This window comes from Mauremys mutica, chromosome 1 (genome assembly GCF_020497125.1).
Source record: "Mauremys mutica isolate MM-2020 ecotype Southern chromosome 1, ASM2049712v1, whole genome shotgun sequence".
NCBI lineage: Eukaryota > Metazoa > Chordata > Testudines > Geoemydidae > Mauremys > Mauremys mutica.
In genome coordinates this window covers 98,692,872-98,717,360 of record NC_059072.1, presented here as the reverse complement: position 1 = coordinate 98,717,360, position 24,489 = coordinate 98,692,872, and the positions used below count along the sequence as shown (strand labels likewise).

Genomic DNA, 24,489 nt, shown 5'->3' with positions numbered 1-24,489 from the left:
TCCCTCCCTCCCTGCCAGCCGATCAGCTGATGGCCCTTGGGAGGGAGGGGGTTGGGAAGGAGCAGAGTCAGCATGCTCGCTGCTCCCGGCGGAGGCAGAGAAGAAGCGGGGGCAGGGGGGCCTTAGGGAAGGGGGGGGTGGGTGGAATGGGGCAAATCCCCTCCAGCCCCCTGCCCTGACCTGACCCAACCCCCCCCCCCACACCCCAGCCCTGTGCCCCGCACATCCCCCAGGCCCCTGCCCTGAGCCCTGTACCTCCCAGCCCTCTGCTTGACTGACACACACACACACACACACACACACACACACACACACACACCATGACCCCAGCCCTGACTGGCACCCCCCGCCCTTACACCTGCACCCCCCTCACATGCCCCCAGCCCTCTGCCCTGACTCTTGCACCCCCTACATACCGAGCCCCCCCACACCCTTTGCACCCCCACCCTGAGCACCAAACGGGAGCTCCTGCACACAGCCTCTCCACATTCCCACCTGCACCCCTCGCATCATATGGGAGCTGCCCAGGTAAGTGCCCCACACCCAAACCTCCTGCCCCAACCCTGAGCCCCCTCCCTCATTCTAGCTCCTGGCCAGACCCTTCACCCCCAGCCCTGTGCAGAGAGAGGAAGAGAATGGGCCAGAACCAGGGGGAAGGTAGGTACCCACAGTATGTGGGCGGGGCCGGGACCCTAGACCGGCAGCGGGCTGAGCGGGTCTGGCAGCCGGGATCCCAGCTGGCAGGAGCCGGCGGATGGAACCCCTGAGCGGCAGTGGACTGAGCCGCTCAGCCCGCTGCCAGTCTGGGGTCCTGGCCACCGGTCCCACACAGCCCATGCTGGTCTGGGGTTCTGGCTGCCGGACCCTTGCCAGCCGGGGTCCCGGCCGCAGGCCCCCCTCAGCCCGCTGCCGGCCTAGGTGAACAGAACCCCAGACCAGCAGCGAGCTGAGTGGGCCAGTGGCGTAAGATCAACATTTTAATTTAATTTTAAATGAAGCTTCTTAAACATTTTGAAAACCTTGTTTATTTTACAATACAGCACCAGTTTAGTTATATAATATATAGACTTAGAGAGAGAGAGACCTTCTAAAAAACATTAAAATGTATTACTGGCACGCAAAACCTTAAATTAAAGTGAATAAATTAAGACTCGGCACACCACTTCTGAAAGGTTGCCGACCCCTGCATTAAGCAGTGCGGGTAGCATGTGTCACATATAGTTCCTCCTCCAGCCCTCTCCTTGGGGGGAATATTTGCATGGGTGGGGGTTTTCTTTTGTTTTATGCTTTTTTGTGTGTGTGACAGTGTTTTTATTTATGAAAGCCACGGTGAAGAAGTGTGCTTTGCACTTGGGTTTCAGTCCTGCAAGTTGCTGCACCGTGGCCCTGATCTAGCAAAGTGCTTAAGCATATTAGCAGTCCCATTGAAGTCTATGTGATTACTCATGTGTTTAAGCACTTTGCTTACAGCAGCCAGGTGTGTGGGTTTTTACCAGAAAGTCCTGTCGAAAAGGGGACCTGACTGGACACTCGAAGTTCGGTTACTGTGGGTGGGGAGGTGCCGGGTCATCACCCACACCAGCCCCTACTCAGCCAGGGTCGCCTCCTGCCTGTGTTGGGCAGCTGCAGTTCCAAGCACCGGCTCCGCAGGTGAGACCCCCTCCCAACCCATGCTGGGGGGCAGCCCCGTCCCTACCAGTTATGGTACCATACGCAGCCCGGGCACTTGCTTTCACCCCCCCCCCCTTATGGGAGGTCTGGGCTGCGCTCAATGCCTGCAAATCTGCAGAGGCAGGACCTGTGGGGGGCCGCTTTGGGGGGCCCCCACAGGTCCAAACCAGCCTGGTGGATTAGTGGGGAGCCTGGCGCCGGCAGCAGGAAGCGGAATGACCCGGCCCCAGCCCATTCCACTCCCCTCACCCCAGCTGGTTGCTTGGGGGAAGGGGTCCACGCCCCCCACCCCGCACTCACCAGCGGCGAGAAGCAAAGCAACACAGCGGGGAGCCAGCAGAGTGGAACAGGCTGGGGCTAGGTTGCTCTGCTTCCCACCACCGCCGGTGAGTGCTGGGGTAGGCCTGACCCTTGCTGCCAGTGCCAGCCCCTCTCCCCCCCCCCGCTAATCCCCTGGGCCGCGTCCGTCACTGGGGCAGGTGGGTTGGGAGAAAGGGTAGAAAATGGGGGCAGGAAGAGGTGGGGCAGGGGCAGAGGGAGTTGTCCCGGGCCCCGCACCCACCTAGGAACGTCCCTGCCCCTTGCAGTGGGTGCACCCCACAGGTGGGCCAGCTGGGGAATGAGGCTGGCCGCCGGCGCTGCCACATATAAAGCACGTAGCTGCATAGGGCACCATGAAATTTTGGGCGATTTGGTGCTTCAAATTTCGTGGTGCCCTACGCAGCTGCTTATTCTGCGTATGCCTAAGGACGGTCCTGCTGGGGGGAAGAGGGGAAAAGCAGAGCGTTATGGTGGGAGGAGGGAAGAAGCACAAACAGGGGCAAGGGCTTGGGGAAAGAGGTGGGGCAGGGGCGGGATCTCAGGGGAAGGGGCGGGGCGGGAGAGGTTTCAGCACTCCTGCTGGGGTGTCTGGTTTTTAAATATTACAAAGTTGGCAACCCTAGGTTTACTGGATCAGGGCCAGAGTGCTCATTAATGTGCAGGATTGAGTCCTTGGAACTGAAGGGGGTGGAATTTGTGGCCACTGAAACTAACTGAGTTACTCTGGATTTGCACCAACAAAACTGACAGCAGAATCTGAGCCATAGTCTTTTTGCTTCTAGCCATTTGAAAACAGAATTAAGGGTTGAAGATGTATGGGGAAAATTGTTGAATCAAGTGTCATAACTAAAGGCCTGTCTTGCAAACATTTGCTACCATGTGGAGATCCATTAGAGTCGATGGGGCTGCTCATGATAAGGAAGCACAAATGCTCAGTAGTAAACGTTTGCAGTATCAAGCTTATTACCATTTCTGCATGTTGAGAGCAAAAGTAACTTTAATTGTTGGTTATAAATGTTGCCATTTGCACTTAGAATTCCTTACAAACAGAGGCCAACAAATATCATTGATACAAACTGAGTCTGTTACAGGGCTGCTGTTTGTCCTTGGGATTCTGGTGACATAACCGTTCAGGTGGAGAGAACCTTAGCTCTGGTGGCACTAGCAAGCTCTGCTGTAATTTAGTGATGACATGCATTAACCTCCAAACTCTCAAGAGAGAATGGAGATGAATTCTTTGCGACACTGTGAAAGTTAAGCACTTCTTAGTTACCACTCCTTCACGTGGTTAATGGAGGTCTCTGTGATGCACTGTAGCACACCAACACTCATGCCGTGCTGCATAATGTAACACAGTTAATATATGCAAATATCTCTGTACACTATCCTTGAACTTCTTTTAGCAATTTTACCCTTTAACTGCTGATTAATGGCATGGAAGGTGTTGGGTCTTCAGAACAAGAGAGGCATTTTTGATCATCTTTTTGTTAATTCCTGCCAAACTATTACAAAATTAAAATATTTCTTAAGTGGCAGAGATGAGTTAATCCAGGAATGGTTTTGGTTTGGCAAAATCAAATGACCACCACAGATAGTTTGAATCCAGGCCTCATTTTATCTGAATCCCCAAAGCTTGGGGGAATTTGGATAAACTGTTCTGGTTTTCACTCATATCTATCTAGTAACATTGAAAATGGCTCTCTTATCTTACAGAATCAGGGTGCTATTACTACTATAATTGGTATTTTAATAGTACCTAGAGGCCCCAGTCAAGATTGGGGGTCCATTGTGCTAGGCACTTTCCACCCAGCTAGTAAGAAACAGACCTTTCCCCAGAAAGCTTGCAGTCTGAAAAGCAGACAAAGGGTAGGACAATAGAAGGAAGTGGTGTTGTTCCTATTTTATAGCCAGAAAACTGAGGCTCAAAGAGACTAGGTGACTTGCTCAAGATCAGACAGGAAGTCTGTGGTAGATCTGGGAATTGAATCCAGATCTCCTGAGTCCCCGTCCAGTGCCTTAGCAACAAGACTGACCGTCCTTGATTTTAATACATAATGAATACTATAATCTTCTCATTAGAACTGAGGAATTATGACTCAGTAAAAATATTATATCCATAACATCAGCAGATGTAACATAGTGGTTCTCAGTATGTAATACCTGTCAGTATAAAGTATACTTTCTCTAGCATAAAGAACCTCAGAATGTTCCTTAATAAGATTAATATTGTAGAATCACTCTGTTAACAGGCAAAAAAATGTACAGATTGTAGTTTGTAAATCATTCTAGAATGGAGACAACCTATCAAATCCCATTTGAGTTTGGAACCATAACTGCAGTAATTAGTAATGTGTTTCTGGATCTCTGCATCCTTCCTGGCGAGAGAGAAATAGTGAAATGATATTCTGTTAAGATGGCACAAGCCCTTATATCAGTGGGTTTGGTTGGCAGGAATCACATCTCAGTGCAGCATGTCAGTCTTTGCAGTATCAGTGATGCTAACGGTGAGGCGTTTGTATCAGAGAAGTGACTGAAGGTGGGGGGAAATCTGGGAGAAGGGGTGTGGTGAGGCGTGTTTTCCCACCACCCTTGGGGCTTCACTTGTAAACACTCTCTCTCTCTCTCTGGCTGAGGAGGGCTGGACTTAGATCCTTCATGAGGTCAACAGCCTTGTCTAAGCAGCAGACAGCAAAACCTGCTTCCATCTTTCCAGGGCTTGAGCATGCTATTTCTGCAGCACTCACCCACTTGCCATTCTGGGAAGAGAAATATTGAGCTCAGATCTGAAACTGTGATTCTCCCACCTAGAAGTTTAATTCACTGCATGTGGAGCATCAAGCTTACTCATTTCCTGCCTTTTTTCCCCCCCTGATGGTAGGTCCCCAGTCATCTAAGCACAGGTAACATTTTCTGTTTGTTCCCTGTCCAGTAAGGTGAAAATGCATGGTCCTTTTAAGACTGACATTACTGCTGCTCCACTAATAGGCTGGTGGTTATGGTAAAATCTTCTTCCTGGTCTCTACTGTCCCACAGGGTTGACGTTCTAGAGGTCATTCTCAGCCTGACTCTCCCCCCATGAGATACAATGTGTTGCTGCTGGGTCATTTTCTAGGTCAAGGCTATGTTCCCATCCTTTCATGTTATATGAACCTAACATATAGATCAGGGTTCGGCAACCTTTCAGAAGTGGTGTGCCGAGTCTTAATTTATTCGCCTCTAATGTAAGGTTTCGTATGCCAGTAATACATTTTAATGTTTTTAGAAGGTCTCTTTCTATAAGTCTATAATATATAACTAAACTATTGTTGTCTGTAAAGTAAATAAGGTTTTTAACATGTTTAAGAAGGCTTCATTTAAAATTAAAATAAAATGCAGAGCCCCCCGGACCGGTGGCCAGAAGCTAGGCAGTGTGAGTGCCACTGAAAATCAGCTCACGTACCACAGGTTGCCTACCACTGATATAGATATTACAGTGACTAATCCAACCACGGCTAATATGCTGCCACAGAATTTTGTGTCAACAAATTAAATGATTCCAGTGTTGTGTTTTATCAAGTCTTAAGAGATTTAAAACCAAATCAGTGGCAGTGCTTTGAGAACGAGGGCTTCGAAAAGAGCATACAGTTTATTTGGCACAGAGTAGGTGAGAGTCATATGGAGTCCAGATGTTTCATGTGCCTTCCGAAAGGTAACAAATCCAGAGTCACTGAAGGAGGAATTTCAGACTAAACAAATGAGAAAAATATGTGGCTGAACACAATAGAACTTTTCAGAACGATAATCTGTATTTCCTCGCCTTCCCCTTGTCTAGATCTCCTCTCTCAGAGCCTTCTATGGGAATTTTTAAATTAAAATAAAACAAAACAAAAACTTGATAGGCAGAGTAGCGTCTTAGTTGTTTCATTCAGGTCTGATTCAGCATCTGTTTGATTTTGAAGTTGGCAACCAAGAGACAAGATGCCTTGTTTTGAAGGGGCAATAAGGGATAATAAAGACCTGTTTAAAGACACATTTTTAAGATAGGCTCAAAATTTGACCAGTATGCTCTTCAGTATCCATCTCTCTCTATGTATTTCCTCATTCGCTTCCCTATATAAATGCCTCAAGAATTCTTCTTCTTCTCTTAAAATATCGATGCTAATTGTTTATTTAATAATAAAACATACTTTGCATTTACAGCATTCTTCAGAGAAAGTCAAAGCATATTACAGAGGTGAATAAGCATCATTATCTGCATTTTACTAATGGAACAACTCAGGTACAGAGAAACTAAAGTCCTGACCCTGTAAACATTTACACACACATAACTTTATGTTGCTTACAATGGTGAAGTAACTCACATAAGTGTGTGCAGGATCGGGGCCTTTGTGAATTGCTCTTGGTCACTTAACAAGGGTTTGGCTACATTATGCCCGCAAAGCACGGTAAAGGGGTGTGCTTTGGGATGTGCTGTAAAGTGTTGTGCTCTAACTGCCCTGTGGAGACCCTGCTGGCATGCTCTAAAAGGTACCTAGTTTGCATGAACATAGTCCTGTTTGAAACCAAACTACATTAATATGAATGCATGTAGAGCGTGCCAGCTGTATCTACACAGGGCAGCTAGAGCACAGCATGGTAGAGCACTTCATGGATTACCTCCCCTCCCCCCATGATGTGCTTTGCCACGCCATCTAGACAAGCCCCAAGTCAAGAGCCGAGTCAAGTTGGGAATAGAATCCAGGTCTCCTGACTACCATCTTGTTGGCAAAGCCACTCTTTGAGACTAGCTACCCTACCGTGTCTGCTCCGAAAAACAAGTTTCACTATAAATCAGAATTGCTTCTATGTACAGATATGTTGCCGAAGAGACAAGGTGTCTATATACACACTCTCTCTCTCTCTCTCTCTCTCTCTCTCGCCTGTTCCGTTAGATGCTTACGATCCCAGGCTTGCTCATGTACTTTTTTAGGCAGTCAGTAGTTTTTATGCTCTGAAGCACCATCCCTTGAGAATCTTAATAGTGCTTGTGGCGCATGGCTAGAAAGGGTTAAACAGCCTGCAAAATAAATAACCCTCAAAAGACATGTAGGGAGACAATGTTTTTGGGTTTTTTTTGTGTATTTACGTATGTATGAGTAGGGTCGACAATGTAATCAACAGTCCCTGTTTGCTGTATTCTGATATCAAATAAACACGGGATATCTCTGTATTCATCTCTCTTTGAAATGTACTGTGAATGGTGGAGGAAAAAGTAAATGGCCTTATGTTAATTCGTATAGCTAAGTACCGGTGATGGACCCCCTTCAAAGTCATCCTAATTACCTTTTGTTCCCTGAGGAAATCCCAACTCATGTCAAAGAGAACATGAAATTGGACAAAAGATCTTTGGGTCCTGATTCTGTCATCTTAGATCTGCTTAGGCTTCATCAGGGGAAGTTTGAGTTGCAAGACTGAGGTCCTAGTTATGCTGGTATGGCCTGGTAGAACCTTTTCTTTTATATGATGAAATAAGATTTTCAGAAATCATCATATTTGATGTGGGTACCTGGATGGAGGCCTGAGGCTGGATCACTTTAAGGGAACTGTGTTGTTTAGACTTCTAAGTAACCAGTAAGATAATAAAGAAAGAAGCTGTTTTATGCTGGCTTGGTGAATTTAAGTATTGGAATATCCACCAGCTTTTTGGGGTTTGGCTGCCTCATTCTTTGCAGTTCACCCTAATCGAGTGACCACAGCTGGCTCCCCACTAGGACCCTGGTCACAGTGCCTAAGATAAATATAGGAGAACCCAGTGTGCCAATAAAAAGGAGCCATAAATGTGGCAGATCCAGCTATCTTGGGGATTCCCTCACTGTGGGGAAGCCCCAGGATGCCACATAGCCAGCTTGTATATTACCTCTCCTGCCCTCCCCCAGAGGGGATGTGACCAGAATGCATCTGCATTTGAACAATGCTGTTGGAGCTGTAGCCAGCTGGCATACTTCAGAGCAGCTCTTGGGCTGCTCTAAACTAAGCTAGGCAGCCTGCTGGTGTAGAACTGGCCCCAGGCTTGGGAAGGGGAAGCTGTGAACAGCTCTGTTGCATCACCTCCAGTAGGGGTCCTAGCACCTATTGGGTGAACTGACAATCGAATGCTGTGCCTCTAAGAGTTAGTTTGATAAGGGAATACATCTGTCTGTAGCACTTCTTCCCTCTCCATCTCTTTCCCTGGACAGAATAATAATGGGAATACTTGGTTCTTACTGCAATTTTCAAAGCATTTCACAAAGGTGAGTAAGTATTATCCCAGTTTAGCAGGCTCTTCCTCCTTCCTTCCTTCCCTTTCTGTGAGCTCCTTGATAGACTTTTAGGGCCCAGTCCTGAAGCCCTTATTCCTTAGTTAAAGATTCCAGGATTGGACCTCTGGTTACTCACTGCTATATTGGGGCTCCTTAAGAAAGCCAGACTCAGATTCCAGAGGATCCAGCCTTAATCTGCCCCTGGAAAGTAAGTATCTCTTCAGTGCATCCAATGTTGTTGGGATCACCTTGCCCAAATTAAGTGAGGAAATTGGTTTCACAGATACAGACTCTCTACATTTGCTCTCATTAAGACAAACTGCTAATGTAAGTATTAAGATGTATTTTTGCCTCTTTGGAGATTAGAAGGCTAATGAGTAAAGAGTAGAACTAATGAACGTATCCTTAATCTTCTGCTAATGGAGAAAAACACCACTTAACTCTTCTAATGACTTGGTCTCTACAAGCAACATTCCATGCTTTTGGGTAGTTCTTGTTGTGGATGTTAATGAAGCATACACTCAGTAGGCCAAATTGGTCCCTGGTGTAACGCCACTGATGCTAATACAGGTATACACCCGCGATGAATTTGGGAGGCTTTTATTTCCTTGTGGGCAAATGAATCACACCGCTTCTTTTAGTGAGATTTTCCTTGCTGGAATACTTTATGCCCTTGCCCAGGCACGAGGGGAAGATTGTCAAAAGCCCGGGCCTTAGGCGCCTAACTCCTTTTGAAAATCAGTGTGACTTGGGTGCTCCATTGCCATGTGTGCCTTTTGAAAATCTCTCCCTAGACTCTTTCTTTTAGAGGAAGGGTATCGGGGTGTTTGTGGTGGCACAGTGTAAAGGGCCGGGTTTTAAGGCTATAGCTAACTGGTAGTGTGCAGGTATGAAACATGGGAAAAGCATATACTCTGAAATGTATAGGCCACAGATTCTGGTTCCCATCTGTGAATGTCTTTGGAAGGAGTAAGTATTAAGGGGGTGCACTTCCTTGTTTTTAAAGACCTTCATGGACTGGCTCCTGGTTGTTGTTTCCCTGTGCATCTCCCTTCTCTCCCTTTGCTCATCGCTTGCTAGGCTCCTGCCTCTTCTATTAGGTTTTCGCCTGGGCTTGGGAGGGTGTAGCTGATGCACCAGTGGTGTCAGGCCTCTTCTCTGTGGATTAAGTGTATTCTTACACTGGGGCTTCCAGGTTAGTGACCTTGCAGAGACTATAGTGTACCTTGAAAAGCAAAATGCAGCGCTTACAAGGAAAGGTTTGTTCACGGGGACACCTCGGAGAGGCGGGAGGTGGGGGAGTGCCATTGCTAGTAGCAGCATGGCACACAGCATCAAGGACAGATGGAAGATCTCTGAAGTAGATGTGAAACTCAGAAGGGTTGGGGTTGGGGGATACTGAAGCTTTAAGCTAGTTTCTGTTTACTTGGCCATTGACCAGAATGCTGTTTTACCTCAATATTGGAGATCAGATCACTTGTTCATTGCAGATAAGGAGCGTTTCCTAGGCAGCTAAACTTTATGTGGTATTTTTTAAATTTAAAAAGTAAACATCAGCAGCATCCTACCTGGGTGGCAATGTTGTTTCTGCTGGGCTCATTAGGTCAGATTATTTCTCCAATCACCTCCCACCCGTCCTACGGGAGTGAAAGGGCTAGGATTAGGGCTGTCGATTAATCACAGTTAACTCACAGGGTTAACTTAAAAAAAATTAATTGCGATTAATCGCACTCTTAAACAATAGAATACCAACTGAAATTTATTACATTTCTGGATGTTTTTCTACATTTTCAAATATCTATTTCAGTTATACAGAATACAAAGTATACAGTGCTCACTTTATATTTTTATTACAAATATTTGCACTGTAAAAATGATAAAAGAAATAATATTTTTCAGTTCACCTCATACAAGTTCTGTAGTGCAATCTCTTCATCATAAAAGTGCAACTTACAAATGTATTCTTTTTGTTACATAACTGCACTCAAAACCAAAACAAAACATCTGGCATTGCAAGATATTTACATGCCAGATGTGCTAAAGACTCGTATACCTCTTCATGCTTCAGCCATCGTTCCAGAGGACATGCTTCCATGCTGATGATGCTTGTTTAAAAAAATAATGCATTAATTAAATTTGTGAATGAACTCCTTGGGGGAGAATTGTATGTCTCCTGCTCTGTTTTACCCACTTTCTGCCATATATTACATGTTCTAGCAGTCTCGGATGATGACCCAGTACATGTTCGTTTTAAGAACACTTTAGAGCACTGCAAATTTGACAAAGAGCACTTTCACTGCAAATTTGACAAAATGCAAAGAAGAAACCAATGTGAAATTTCTAAAGATAGCTACAGCATTCGACCCACGATTTAAGAATCTGGAGTGCTTTCCAAAATCTGACAAGGATGAGGTGGGGAACATGCTTTCAGAAATCTTAAGAGCAACACTCTGATGCGGAAACTACAGAACCTGAACCACCAAAAAAGAAAACCAATCTTTTCTGCTGGTGGCATCTGACTCAGATGATGAAAATGAACATGTGTCGATCCGCAGTACTTTGGATCGTTATCGAGAGGAACTCTTCATCAGCATGGACGCATGTCCTCCGGAATGGTGGTTGAAACATCACGAGATGTATGAATCTTTAGTGCATCTGACATGTAAATATCTTGTGACACTGGCTACAACAGTGCCATGTGTATACCTGTTCTCACTTTCAAGTAACATTGTAAACAAGAAGCAGGCAGCATTATCTTCTGCAAATGAAAACAAACTTGTGTGTCTGAGCAATTGGCTGAACAAGAAGTAGGACTGATTGGACTTGCAGGCTCTAAAGTTTTACATTGTTTTATTTTTGAATGCAGGTTTTTTTGTACATAATTCTACATTGGTAAGTTCAACTTTCATGATAGAGAGATTGCAGTACAGTATTTGTATTAGGTGAATTGAAAAATACAATTTTGTTTTTACAGTGCAAATATTTGTAATAAAAATAAATATAAAGTGAGCACTGTACACTTTGTATTCTGTGTTGTAATTGAAATCAATATATTTGAAAATGTAGTACACATCCAAAAATATTTAAATAAATGGTATTCTATTATTAATAGCCTGATTAACCACAATTAATTTTTTTAATAGTGTGATTAATTAAGATTAATTTTTTTAATCGCTTGACAGCCCTAGTTAGGATTGGTGTAACGAGGGTGAAATTTGACCTGTGATGCCTGCTTATCCTAACCAATTAGGATTTGGTTTCATATGTGGCATAATAGAGATGTAACAGATATTTTAATTATTCCAAAGTACTATACAGTATAAATGCGTTAGATGATCTTAGCACATTGAGTATATAGGCAGATATAGCTGCTATGCACTCCACAAAAATTCACACAAAGCCTTGGACATTTGAACCTATTTGACTGAGGCAAGACATGTTGTCCAGGACTCAGGGATTATTCACATGATGATTTATTATATAAAAGCTTGAAGTCTAATAATATAGTCAGTGAAAGGGAATGGAAGGCCATCCGGAGCATTGTCTTTTGCCCACTGTCAAAGAAATTATTGCCTGTATGGTGCAAAAAGACCTGTAAAATATGCATCTCTTTCTAGCTCTGTGTTATTTGTATTCCTTCTATTCATTCAGCATGTCACTGCGTTTTGAAATAGGAAATGAATATAAGGTAAGAGATAAAATACAAAGATAAAAGTACATCTTGAAATAACTCATATTTCAATGGGACACTACCAAAGTTTAAATTATTTTGAATTCTTTTTTAATTTTACTTAGCTTTGCTAAGATCCTTTTGAAACTTGAGTCATAAGTTTTTGAAAATCAAATTTATTTTTCTATTTAGGCAGCATGTTTTGTTGCTAGTTTCAGAGCATTAGATGTTTTAATTTTCTATATATCCTGATTCAAGTACACCTGCATGTGGCAGCATCCTGCTTATGCACAAGTTTGGAAAACCGTGTGCACTTTTTGCATCCCATGCCTTAAATTAACAGTATTTCTGACATTTTCCTTGTGCTACAGTAGCACCCAGAATGGGTCCGTTGTGCTAAGAACTATGCAAATGTATACAGTACCTGTCATAAAGAGATTGCAGTCTTAATGTTACTCAAACTGCAAAGAGTCCTGTGGCACCTTATAGACTAACAGACGTATTGGAGCATGAGCTTTCGTGGGTGAATACCCACTTCATCGGATGCATGTCATCCGACAAAGTGAGTATTCACCCACGAAAGCTCATGCTCCAATATGTCTGTTAGTCTATAAGATGCCACAGGACTCTTTGCTGCTTTTACAGATCCAGACTAACATGGCTACCCCTCTGATACATTACTCAAACTGTTTGTCTAAATTTTCAACCAATATATCTTAAGCATTCATTAAGGTGTGTAGTTAAGCTTGTAATTATATGTACAAAGAAACAGATTTTCATAAATGCAATGTTAGTCTGTTGGAGCTTGGGTGCTCAGATGTTATCTACATTAACTGGAGGCTCACGTGCATGACATTCAAGAGCAGATCTGAATGGGTGGCTTTTGTTTCTCATTTTGCATATACTTTGACTTCATTGGTTTGTTAATCCCTTGAGGTGAAGCTTGTTGTACTGATTCCATTAAAAGGCCTTAAACAGAATAAAGACAGTTCCAAAGAACTGCTATTTAGTATTTTCCAATCAAGTGCAGGACTAGGTTCTGTGGTGGCTTACCTGTTTCTGCCTTTCTCAAGGGGCAGGAGTTCTGAGGATGTAGAGAATTGGGGCCAAATTCTCAGCTGGTGTAACTCAGTGTAGCTCCAGTAAAGTCAATGGAGCGCCACCTGTTTACTTCGGCTGAGAATCTGGTCCCTGAAACATATGCTCTGTGTGACATACAAAACCTCTGATAGATAACTGGACCTAATAGAAGACATTTTACCTGACTTGAAAGGAGATTGAAGAAATGTCCTGGAGACTTTCAGTAGTAGAGTTGGGGAATTGATCTGGAGACAGAATTTCTAGTAGCCAGGAAGCATTAATGATTGTGATAATGAAAGACTAAGTCCTCCCATTTGAGTATTAACGATATGGAGAACAAACTTAAGGCTTATAACCTTCAAACTGCCAGGGTCCTTAAGCAAATCTCTGCTCAATGCTACAAAAAACCTTTTGGACATCAACATTCCCTGAGTTCTCTGAGATTTTGTGCTGCCTGTTAAAGCAGGGAACCACTGCCCCAGCACTGTTACTTAATGAGATAACCTTTCATTAGAGGAATATAATTTTAAAAGCCAGGAGAGTGAAGGGTGAAATCCAGTTTCAGAATATTCCTGTTTCATTTTTGCTAGATTATTCCTATGCCCTACTTAAGGGAAGGAAAACTTTTTTGCCTATGAGAAACAGCAGTTCACAAAAAAGCAGGTTTGTGTTCTGATTTCATATCTCCTGCAATACCACTCCTGGAGTTCGAGGAATATATTTGTCGGAGGAAGTTCACTGCTTCCTAGAGGTCCAGACAGATAAATCTGATAAAGAGATGGTTAGCCACAAAATAAAACCGAAGGTGTAACTTGAGATGCATCTACTTGGGATCTGTGTTTCCATTTTCCCTCCCACCTTTCATCTAACTTGTCTATTTAGAATGTAGCAGTGATCCTATGGAAAATAGTAGGTAATCATGTAATTAAAGATTATCATAATGAATCTGCCCAGGAGTGCAAAATTGAGGTTACACTGGTAAACTTAATCTGGTATTTCCTAAATTGATTACTTGGCTTTGCAACCTTAATGTTCTTTTAATATAGCTTTGTGGATGTAATTAATATGTAAGGTGTTAAAGAGAAATTTTGGCATCTTGTCTTATTTGTGTCATGTGTGAATATGTTGTAGCTCAAGAGAATTGTTACACCAAGTTATCCAAACCATGTATCTGTATCTCCTCTTAGATGGGTAAAATCACCTTCTTGTGTGTTTGTATGCTTTTTTTTTCCTTCAGTACGTGTGATGAAAATATACGATAGGGATTTAGATATTAAATGGCTGCCAAATTTGCCTATTGGATTGTGTTTAATCTTAATCCAGGGTGTACTCTCACCAGGAATTAAAATGTTAGTGAATCAGCCATGGATAAGGCTTATAATAAGGTATATTATTAGATTTGATAGGATTTACATTGTGGTGATGCTGATTGTTTTGTAATTTTTATATTTATTTTGTTTTTAATTTTCTTATTTTATAGCTGTCTTTTTTGTGGGAGGATTTTATTTTCTTAAACTTCATACAAGCTTGTTACAAAGGAAGATAAAATACTCCCCCTCCCCCCGTTCAATGCTTTCAAAATCTTTCAAGTTCTCTGACATTTTTATTTTAATTTATTTGAATTAGACAACAAAGCAAAGAATGTTTTAAATAAATGAAACCTTTATTAAGTGACACTTCCAATGGGCAACCCTTTTCTTAGGCAATTATTTTAAAATATCCCCAAGGTTTCCAGTACAGTTTTATACGTTTGGTTCAATGAAGATCAGACTGTACAAAGCAACTGATTTTTTGCTGCTCCCTTGCGTGCTCACTTTAAGACAAGTTTCAGTGTAAATCGTAATTACTTACATGTGCAAATACATAGCCTAGACTTGTGTCTGTGGAAGTCAATAGCAAGACTCTCATCAATTTCAAGTGGTGCAGGACTGAGTCCATATTATCTAAGATATGAAATGTCTAATTAAATTAAATATATATGTCAATTTACATAGATGGCCCTGCTTACAGATCTCCCACTTATTTCTGTGATCATAGTTAGGCATTCATTACTTTTATGATCTTAAGCATCACCTGTTGAAAGTGTAAATGTGTGCTATTAGACTGTGTATGGCACAACGGGAAGCAGAGCTGGTTTAAAAAACAAACTATTTTTGAAAAAAAAAATTATAAATGTTGAAGTTATTTGAGTTCTGATGTATTCAAATTAGCCACACATTAAAAAAGTTTCATGGGGGTTTTTAATCCCAAAAAGCATTAATGAAAATATTATTGAAATTAGGGCTGTCGATTAATCACAGTTAACTCACGTGATTAATTTTAAAAAATTGTGATTAAAAATTAATTGTGATTAATCGCACTGTTCAACAATAGAATACCAACTGATATTTATTAAATATTTTTGGATGTTTTCTACATTTTCAAATATCTATTTCAGTTACACAGAATACAAAGTGTACATTGCTCATTTTATATTTTTATTACAAATATTTGCACTGTAAAAATGATAAACAAAAGAAATAGTATTTTTCAATTCACCTCATACAAGTCCTGTAGTGCAATCTCTTCATCATAAAAGTGCAATTTACAAATGTATTTTCTCTGTTACATAACTGCACTCAAAAACAAAACAATGTAAAACTTCAGAGCCTCCAAGTCCATTCAGTCCTACTTCTTGTTTAGCCAGTCGCTCAGACAAACAAGATTGTTTACGGGAGATAATACTGCCCACTTCTCACTTTCGGGTGACATTGTAATTAAGAACAAGCATTCACATGGCACTGTTATAGCTGGCGTTGCAAGAGATTTACATGCCAAATGCACTAAAGACTCATATGCCTCTTCATGCTTCAGCTATCATTCCAGGGGACATGCTTCCATGTTGATGGCACTCGTTAAAAAAATAATGCATTAATTAAATTTGTGACTGAACTCCTTGGGGGAGAATTGTATGTCTCCTGCTCTGTTTTATCCACATTCTGCCATATATTTCATGTTATAGCAGTCTTGGATGATGACTCAGCACATGTTTGTTTTAAGAATATTTTCACTGCAAAATTGACAAAATGCAAAGAAGGTATTGTGAGATTTCTAAAGATAGCAACAGCACTCAACCCATGATTTAAATATCTGAAGTGCCTTCTAAAATCTGACAGGAATGAGGTGTGGAGCATACTTTCAGAAGTTATAGAAGTGGATGGGTGAGATTCTGTGGCCTGCATTGTGCAGGAGATGATCATAATGGTCCCCTCTGACCTTAAAGTCTATGAGTCTGAGTAAGTCTTAAATGAGCAATACTCTGATGCGGAAACTGACAAGGATGAGGTGGGGAACATGCTTTCAGAAATCTTAAGAGCAACACTCTGATGCGGAAACTACAGAACCTGAACCACCAAAAAAGAAAACCAATCTTTTCTGCTGGTGGCATCTGACTCAGATGATGAAAATGAACATGTGTCGATCCGCAGTACTTTGGATCGTTATCGAGAGGAACTCTTCATCAGCATGGACGCATGTCCTCCAGAATGGTGGTTGAAACATCACGAGATGTATGAATCTTTAGTGCATCTGACATGTAAATATCTTGTGACACTGGCTACAACAGTGCCATGTGTATACCTGTTCTCACTTTCAAGTAACATTGTAAACAAGAAGCAGGCAGCATTATCTTCTGCAAATGAAAACAAACTTGTGTGTCTGAGCAATTGGCTGAACAAGAAGTAGGACTGATTGGACTTGCAGGCTCTAAAGTTTTACATTGTTTTATTTTTGAATGCAGGTTTTTTTGTACATAATTCTACATTGGTAAGTTCAACTTTCATGATAGAGAGATTGCAGTACAGTATTTGTATTAGGTGAATTGAAAAATACAATTTTGTTTTTACAGTGCAAATATTTGTAATAAAAATAAATATAAAGTGAGCACTGTACACTTTGTATTCTGTGTTGTAATTGAAATCAATATATTTGAAAATGTAGTACACATCCAAAAATATTTAAATAAATGGTATTCTATGTTTAACAGCATGAATAATCGCGATTAACTTTCTTTAAAAAGTAATCGCAATTTTAAAAAGTAATTGCAGTTAAATCACTTGACAGCCCTAATTGCAATTATTAAACTGGGATTTTGGTAAATGAAAAATTTCAATAAAGTTTTTTATTTTAAAAATGCCCAGAAAAATATTTAAAAATGCATGAAATTTGTCATGAAAAATGTCAATACCCATTTTGAATTCTTATGCATTCTGGTATGTGAGGCTGGGAGTAAACCAGATGGGGGGTTCCAAATGTTGTTTCATGCAAGGACCGATAAAACCTAGCCATTGGTTAATGTTTGTCATTCACCTGTGTTTTGAGGTGGGATGGTTAGATAAGTGTTGCAGAGATAAGCATGTTCTTTTTGGAGAGCAAGAGATTATATTTTCTTTGAGTTTTATGCCTTTCAACTGAATCTGGGTCTTGGAGTCTCCCTTTTGATTTGCGAGGTAATCGCTTAATAAACAGCTGCGTTTTACTGTAAATATGCCCAAAAAATGCTCATTCTCTTTTCTCACTAGTTTTACACAGCTGGACTCTCTGTGAATTATTCTGGATTTACACCAGTGTAACTGATAGAGGAGTCTGGGCCCTATATCTCCAGGGTGGTATTTAAAAAAAAAAAAAGAAGCTTTGTAACTCTCCTCACAGTGAAGTCAATGAGAGTTTTATGCCTTTGTCTCTGAACTCATCTCCACCCTTGGGCTTCAGCTAGGGTTGCCAAATGTCTAATCACACAAACCCAAACACCCTTGCCCTGCCCTCTTCCCCGTCCCTTTCCCAAGGCCCCACCCATTCTGAGGCCCTGCCCCTGCTCACTCCAGCCCCCCCCTCCGTTTCTTGCTGTGGCCCACCCTCATTCACTTTCACTGGGCTAGAAGGGAGGTTCAGGTGCAGGAGGGGGTGTGAACTCTGGGCTGGGGGTGGGGCTGAGGGGTTCAGAGTGTAAGACGTGGCTCCGGGCTGAGCCTGGGGGAGGGGATTGGGGTGCAAGAGGGGATGTGGGCTCTGGGAGGAAGTTTGGGTGTGGGCTCTGGGCTGGGATAGGAGGTTGGGGTGGGGGAAGGAGGGTGGCGCTTACCTCGGGCGGCTCTCAGAAGTGACCTATATGGAAACATCTACCTAGGTATTTTTTCGCGTCATACCACGAGGCCAAGTCTGTAGACCCATGGTTTGAGATTCATTGCCACGGATATTTTTTTGCAATGTAGACATACTCTTACTGCCTAGATCTGTTCAGGTGGATGAAGTAATCTTTTATTGAACCAGCCTTTGCTGGCAAAAAAGATAAGCTTTTGATCTGCCCAGATCTGAAGAAGAGCACTGAGTAGCTTGAAAGTTTCTCTTTCACCAACAGATGATGATCCAGTAAAAGATATTACATCTCTCACTTTGTCTCTCTAGGTCTGTTAAGAGCATTCTATTAAACTAATTGCTGATTTAAAATCATTCAGTATTGTGAAGTGGAAGTTTAATGGAAATACTAATGAGTTTTACTTTTTACTGTCAAGTTAAGAGCTGGTCAAGCTTGGAGTTTCTCATCAAAGGGAAATTAAGTCATTTTGGAAAAAAAGTTCCCAAAAAGAACAAAAAATCAAAATTTTGAAATATCCTACAAAATGAAATTGACCAAAAAATTTTTTTGGAAATCAAAATGTTTTGATTTTCACTTTTTTAATATTGGGTTTAATTTTATTTTTAGAACTTTAAATTACAGTTTAATATTTATTTTAAATTTAGAACAATATAAAATAATTGGTTATGAGTATTGGTAAATCTATTGTAATTGGTAATTTAGTAATTGCTACTGTAATAGTTATTGTAATTGGTACTTGGTATTTTACATAGTAATTGAAATTGTTCTAACTGGTCATTGGTATTTATATTCTAATTAGGGTGACCAGATGTCCCTATTTTATAAGGACAGTCCCAATATTTGGGGCTTTTTCATCTATAGGCGCCTATTATCCCCCACTCCCGTCCCAATTTTTTCACACTTGCTGTCTGGTCAGCTTAATTCTAACTCATTGGTAATTGCTGAAATTGGTAAATGGTATTCTAATTGGTTTCATTGTCACTTGGTTTGCTCATTGGTAATTGAAATTCTAACCAGTCACTTGTAACTAGTATTCTAATTGGTAAGTAGTGTAATTTGTAGGTGTTGTAATTAATATAAAATAAAACATATTTTAAATATAAAAATATAAAGAAAATAAAAAAGAAAACTTCAAAATGAAGTGATTTCAAACCTGCCCCCAAAATGCTTTGTTTTAACCATTTCATACGCTTTGTTTAAATATTTATCGAAATGAATATCTGTCAGAATAGACACATTCTTATGGAATATTTCAATTTCGATGAATCACCATTTTCTGATGGAAAGACGTTTCATCGGAAGATTTTTCAACTGGCTCCAGTCATGTTTATAAGAGAGAGAGCAGTGTGAACGAAGAGTGTGTAAGTTTCTACACCCTGGCCCTTGGGCTTCTAAAGACTTTTTCAGAATCCAAAAATCCATCTTTCAGAAGGTAAGAGAGAAAAGTATCCATTTGGCACTGTAATTAATCCATAGCTATTCAGAGTGTGTCTGCACTGCAGTTACAAACCCACAACTGGCCTGTGCCAGCTGACTCGGGCACGTGGGGCTTGGGCTAAGGGGCTGTTTAATTGTGATGTAGTCATTTGGGATCGGGATGGTGCCGGGGCTCTAGGACCCTGTGAGGTGGGAGGGTCCCAGAGTTGGGGCTGCAGCCCAAGCCGGAACATCTACACTGCAATTAAACAGCCCCTTAGCCCAAGCCCCATGCGTCTGAGTCAGCTGGCACAGGCCAGCCACGAGTTTCTAATTGCAGTGTAGACATACCCATAGACTTCATTGGCAATCACATAATTCTGCAGATAGAATCATAGAATATCAAGGTTGGAAGGGACCTCAGGAGGTCATCTAGTCCAACCCCCTGCTCAAAGCAGGACCAATCTCCAACTAAATCATCCCAGCCAGGGCTTTGTCAAGCCTGACTTTAAAAACCTCTAAGGAAGGAGATTCCACCAGCTCCCTAGGTAACCCATTCCAGTGCTTCACCACCCTCCTAGTGAAAAAGCTTTTCCTAATATCCAGCCTAAACCTCCCCCACTGCAACTTGAGACTATTACTCCTTGTTCTGTCATCTGGTACCACTGAGAACAGTGTAGATTGATCTTCTTTGGAGCCCCCTTTCAAGTAGCTGAAAGCAGCTATCAAATCCCCCCTCATTCTTCTGCATACACGGACTTCAGAGTTTTGCCTTTCTGCAGGACCTTCTGTTTCATAAAATCAGGCTCCTATCTCTCAACCTGAAGGAAATTCCCTTAGCTGTAGGGCTGTCAAACAATTAAAAATAATTGCAATTAAAAAAATTAATCACACTGTAGAATACCATTTATTTAAATATTTTGGATGTTTGCATTCTGTGTTGTAATTGAAATCAATATATTTGAAAACGTGGAAAAGTGTACAGTGCTTACTTCATATTTATTTTTTATTAGTATTTTTTCAATTTACCTAATACAAGTACTGTACTGCAATCTCTTTATCATGAATGTTGAATTTACAAATGTAGAATTATATACAAAAAAACCTGAATTCACAAATAAAACAGTGCAAAACTTTAGCGCCTACAAGTCCACTCAGTCCTACTTCAGCCAATCACTCAGACAAACAAGTTTGGTTACAATTTGCAGGAGATAATGCTGCCGCTTCTTGTTTAGAATATCACCTGAAAGTGAGAACAGGCATTCACATGACACTCTTGTAGCCAGTGTCGCAAGATATTTACGTGCCAGATGTGCTAAAGATTCATATGTCTCTTCATGCTTCAACCACCATTCCAGACGATATGCGTCCATGTCGATGATGGGTTCTGCTCGATAACGATCCAGAACACAGCAGACTGCTGCATGTTCATTTTCATTTGAGTCAGATGCCACCAGCAGAAGGTTGATTTTCTTTTGGGTTTAGGGTTCTGTAGTTTCCTCATCGGAGCGCTGCTGTTTTTAAGACTTCTGAAAGCATGCTCCACATCTCGTCCCTCTCAGATTTTGGACGGCACATCAGATTCTTAAACGTTGGGTTGAGTGCTGTAGCTATCTTTAGAAATCTCACATTGGCGTCTTTGCGTTTTGTGAAATCTGCTGTGAAAGTGTTCTTGAAATGAACATGTGCTGGTTCATAATCCGAGACTGCTATAACATGAAATATATGGCAGAATATGGGTAAAACAGAGCAGGAGACATACAATTCTCCCAGAAGGCGTTCAGTCACAAATTTAATTAACGCTTTTTTTTTTTTTAACAAGCACCATCAGCACAGAAGCATGTCCTCTGGAATGGTGGCCAAAGCATGAAGGGGCATATGAATGCTTAGCATATCTCGCACATAAATACCTTGCAGTGCCAATGTAAGGGGACTTTTGTCCCCTTACTAACATTCAGTGGGAGTGTTTTGGTTGGCTAACTCCCAGTGCCAAAAGAAAGAAGAAGGATCAATGGGAAATTAGGACCCTGAGACTCAGTCCCCAGGAATAATGGGGAGAGGCCAATGGTCAAGGTCAGCCTGATTGATGGCGGGCAGGCTAAACAGGGAGTCAGGAGGCTGGGAGAGCTGGTCCCGTCCTCCATGTGAGCTGGAATTGCCTGGGTCAGACAGAGTGGGGCTGAGGTAAGGAGAAAGCAGGGGCCCAAACTGAGCTGGGGAGCAGAGCTGTGCCAGCCAGAGGGGCCAGAAAAGCAGCCCAGGGAGCTAAGGCAGAGCAGCAGCAGCAGCAGCTGTTCTGAGGCAGAGTGGGGCTGGGGCTGGAGCAGTCCGAAGCCGGGTGCGGTGTGCAGCTGGGGAGAGCGAGGGGGACCCTGGGCAGTGGTCCCAGTGAAGGTCCTAGCTCCTCTCCTAGGTGACCACAGCAAAGTTGGGGGTCGAGCCCCCCAGGAATCCTGGGCCCAGCTTTGTTGGGGTTACAAACACTCCCCTTGCCAGACAGGAGAGTGCAAGGGGAGTCTTCAAGGTCAGGCAGGCCTCTGGGTAAAGGAAGTGGGAGCGAGGACTCAGATCCTTCCGCTAGCCCATTTCACCGGGGTAGTGCAGAAGCCAGGAAAGTTCCCCACAATAGTGGGACCATTCACCCGCTTACACCAGCTACAAAAGTGCCATGCAAACGCCTGTTCTCACTTTCAGGTGACATTGTAAATAAGAAGCAGGCAGCATTATCTCCTGTAAGTGTAAACAAACTTGTTTACCTTAGAGATTGGCTGAACAAGGAGCAGGACTGAGTGGACTTGTAGGCTCTAAAGTTTTACATTATTTTGTTTTTGAGTGCAGTTATATAACAAAAAAAATCTACATTTGTAAGTTACACTTTCACTATAAAGAGATTACACTACAGTACTTGTATGAGGTGAATTGAAAAATACTGTTTCTTTTATCATTTTTAAAGTGTAAATATTTGTAATAATAATATAAAGTGAGCACTGTACATTTTGTATTCTGTGTAGTAATAAAAATCAATATTTTAAAATGTAGAGAAACATCCAAAATATTTAATAAATTTAAATTGGTTTCTTATAGTTTAACAGTGCGAGTTAACTGCGATTAACCGACAGCCCTATTCATAATGTATGTATTCTACAGCAGTTGGAGAGGAGCATGATCACATACAGCTGTCTGATATTTTATCCAAGAGCAGGCAGTAGCACACCTCTATGCCAGCCAGTACCTCACATGCTCTGTGTTGCACTCATAGGGCCAGATACTCAGCTGATGGAAATCAGCATAGCTCAATTGACTTCAGTGAACATATGCTAATTAAAACTACCTCCAGTTTGGCTGATACTTTGGTGTGTTTGAGTCACCAGATGGTGCAGGTACTTCTCTTTCAACACTAGGAAACCCAAATGTCTGGAATGATTGAAAACTTAAAAGAAACTAATAAGAAATAAGGAGAACTTAAAGAAATTGCTTCTTGTTTTTAAGGTACCCTTAACTCTATTAAACAGTTCCACTAAAGTGTCTTTATAACTTTTCACTCTGTTTGAATATTTGCACTATACTGCCTCAACTCTGCTTTTATAATTTTTTTCTCTTTGCTTTTTATTGGCTTTTTTCAGGTAGCCCAGTCTGTTCTGAGTTCTTCAATAAGTAACTTGTACATTGATCTAAAAATGTATTTTCATTTTATATGTTTGCTTTGATGAATATTTTATTTTTAAAAACTTTTTTTACACAAGGCACAGTTGGAAGAATTGAAATATTACACATGTGGACTTACTAAGGTCTTTATTGTTGTTGGGGAAAATATTTTGTAAGAGTCCTTCATTTTCACCTCTGTTCAGTAGAGCTGCCTTTGAAAAGTACCCAGTAGGGGGGTATGCCGTTCTGTTGCCCGGTCCAGGTCACCTGCTTGTGTTTAAGTAGGCCAACCTCATGCTGAGACCTTTCACCTTCAATAATTCTTCTGAGAGTTAGTTTATTATTATTATTACTACTACTACTACTTTGGGTGCTGTTCATACCATATAGCACTTTTCATGGGAGGTTCTCAAGGTATTTTCCTAATGTTAATGAAGTAAGTCACATGACATCCCTATCTTACATATGAATAAACTGAAGTTCTCAGAGGTCAAATGACTTGCTTGAGGAATGTATTGACAGAACTGGGAACAGAAGTTGGCAGTCCTGTCTCCAGTCCCCTGCTCTAACTACTAGGCTGCATTTCCTCCTGCTTTAGAAAAAGACTATAATTACGTAGAAAAGAAAATGCCCACACCTAGACAAGGAGCATATTTCTAAAGGGGATCAGAAAAAAAAATCAGTTATTGCCACACTTCTTATTCCTCTCAATTCCCTATTGTTGTGTTGAGGCCTGATTCTAATTTCATGCAGTGAAAATCATGAGTAACTCCACTGATGTCAATTCAGTTACACTGTTGTAAAACCACTAGGTGTGGGATCAGAATCAAGCCTCAACGTTTTCACTAGCCCTCACTTAATCTATGTTTTTAAATGTGTATTGGCTGCATCTTTTTGCTATTAACTTTTGGGCTCTCAGCATTGTGTTTTTTAATTTCCTCTGCTGCCTCTCTGTTGATTTTCCAAGGAGTGCAGGATCCCAGTTTGTATTGCCAATTATTTCCTTCCCGTTATAGAGGGAGGAGGTTGGGTCTAGTGGTTAAAAACCAGGACTAGGAATAAGGAAATCCTGAGGTCTGATCCCAGTGTTGACACTGATTCCCTCTCTTGTTCAAGGCCACAGATGATTAGCTCTCTGTTTTAGATCCCCAGGCTCCAAGTGTGGGGCTCATACTACTTACCTACATCACAGGGGTATTGTGGAGATTAATTACTTAATATTTGTTAATTGCTTTGAAGATGTATAGTGCTATGTAAGTGGTTTCCTTTATTATAATAATACATCTCATTATATG

The 24,489-nt window shown here is 41.6% G+C and overlaps 1 protein-coding gene across 2 annotated transcripts in view; it reads left to right on the top strand.

Annotated features, from left to right (window-relative positions):
- Window positions 1–24,489, top strand: part of BTBD11 (BTB domain containing 11) — a 286,082-nt gene that overhangs the window by 136,485 nt on the left and 125,108 nt on the right. The window contains exon 1 of one of the 2 annotated variants that reach the window (XM_044991934.1): window positions 22,912–23,038. The exons of the other annotated variant lie outside the window; for it this stretch is intronic. The gene's annotated coding sequence lies outside the window, so the exon portion shown is untranslated. Of the gene's footprint in view, window positions 1–22,911; window positions 23,039–24,489 lie in introns of those variants that run through there. 2 annotated transcript variants of the gene reach the window in all.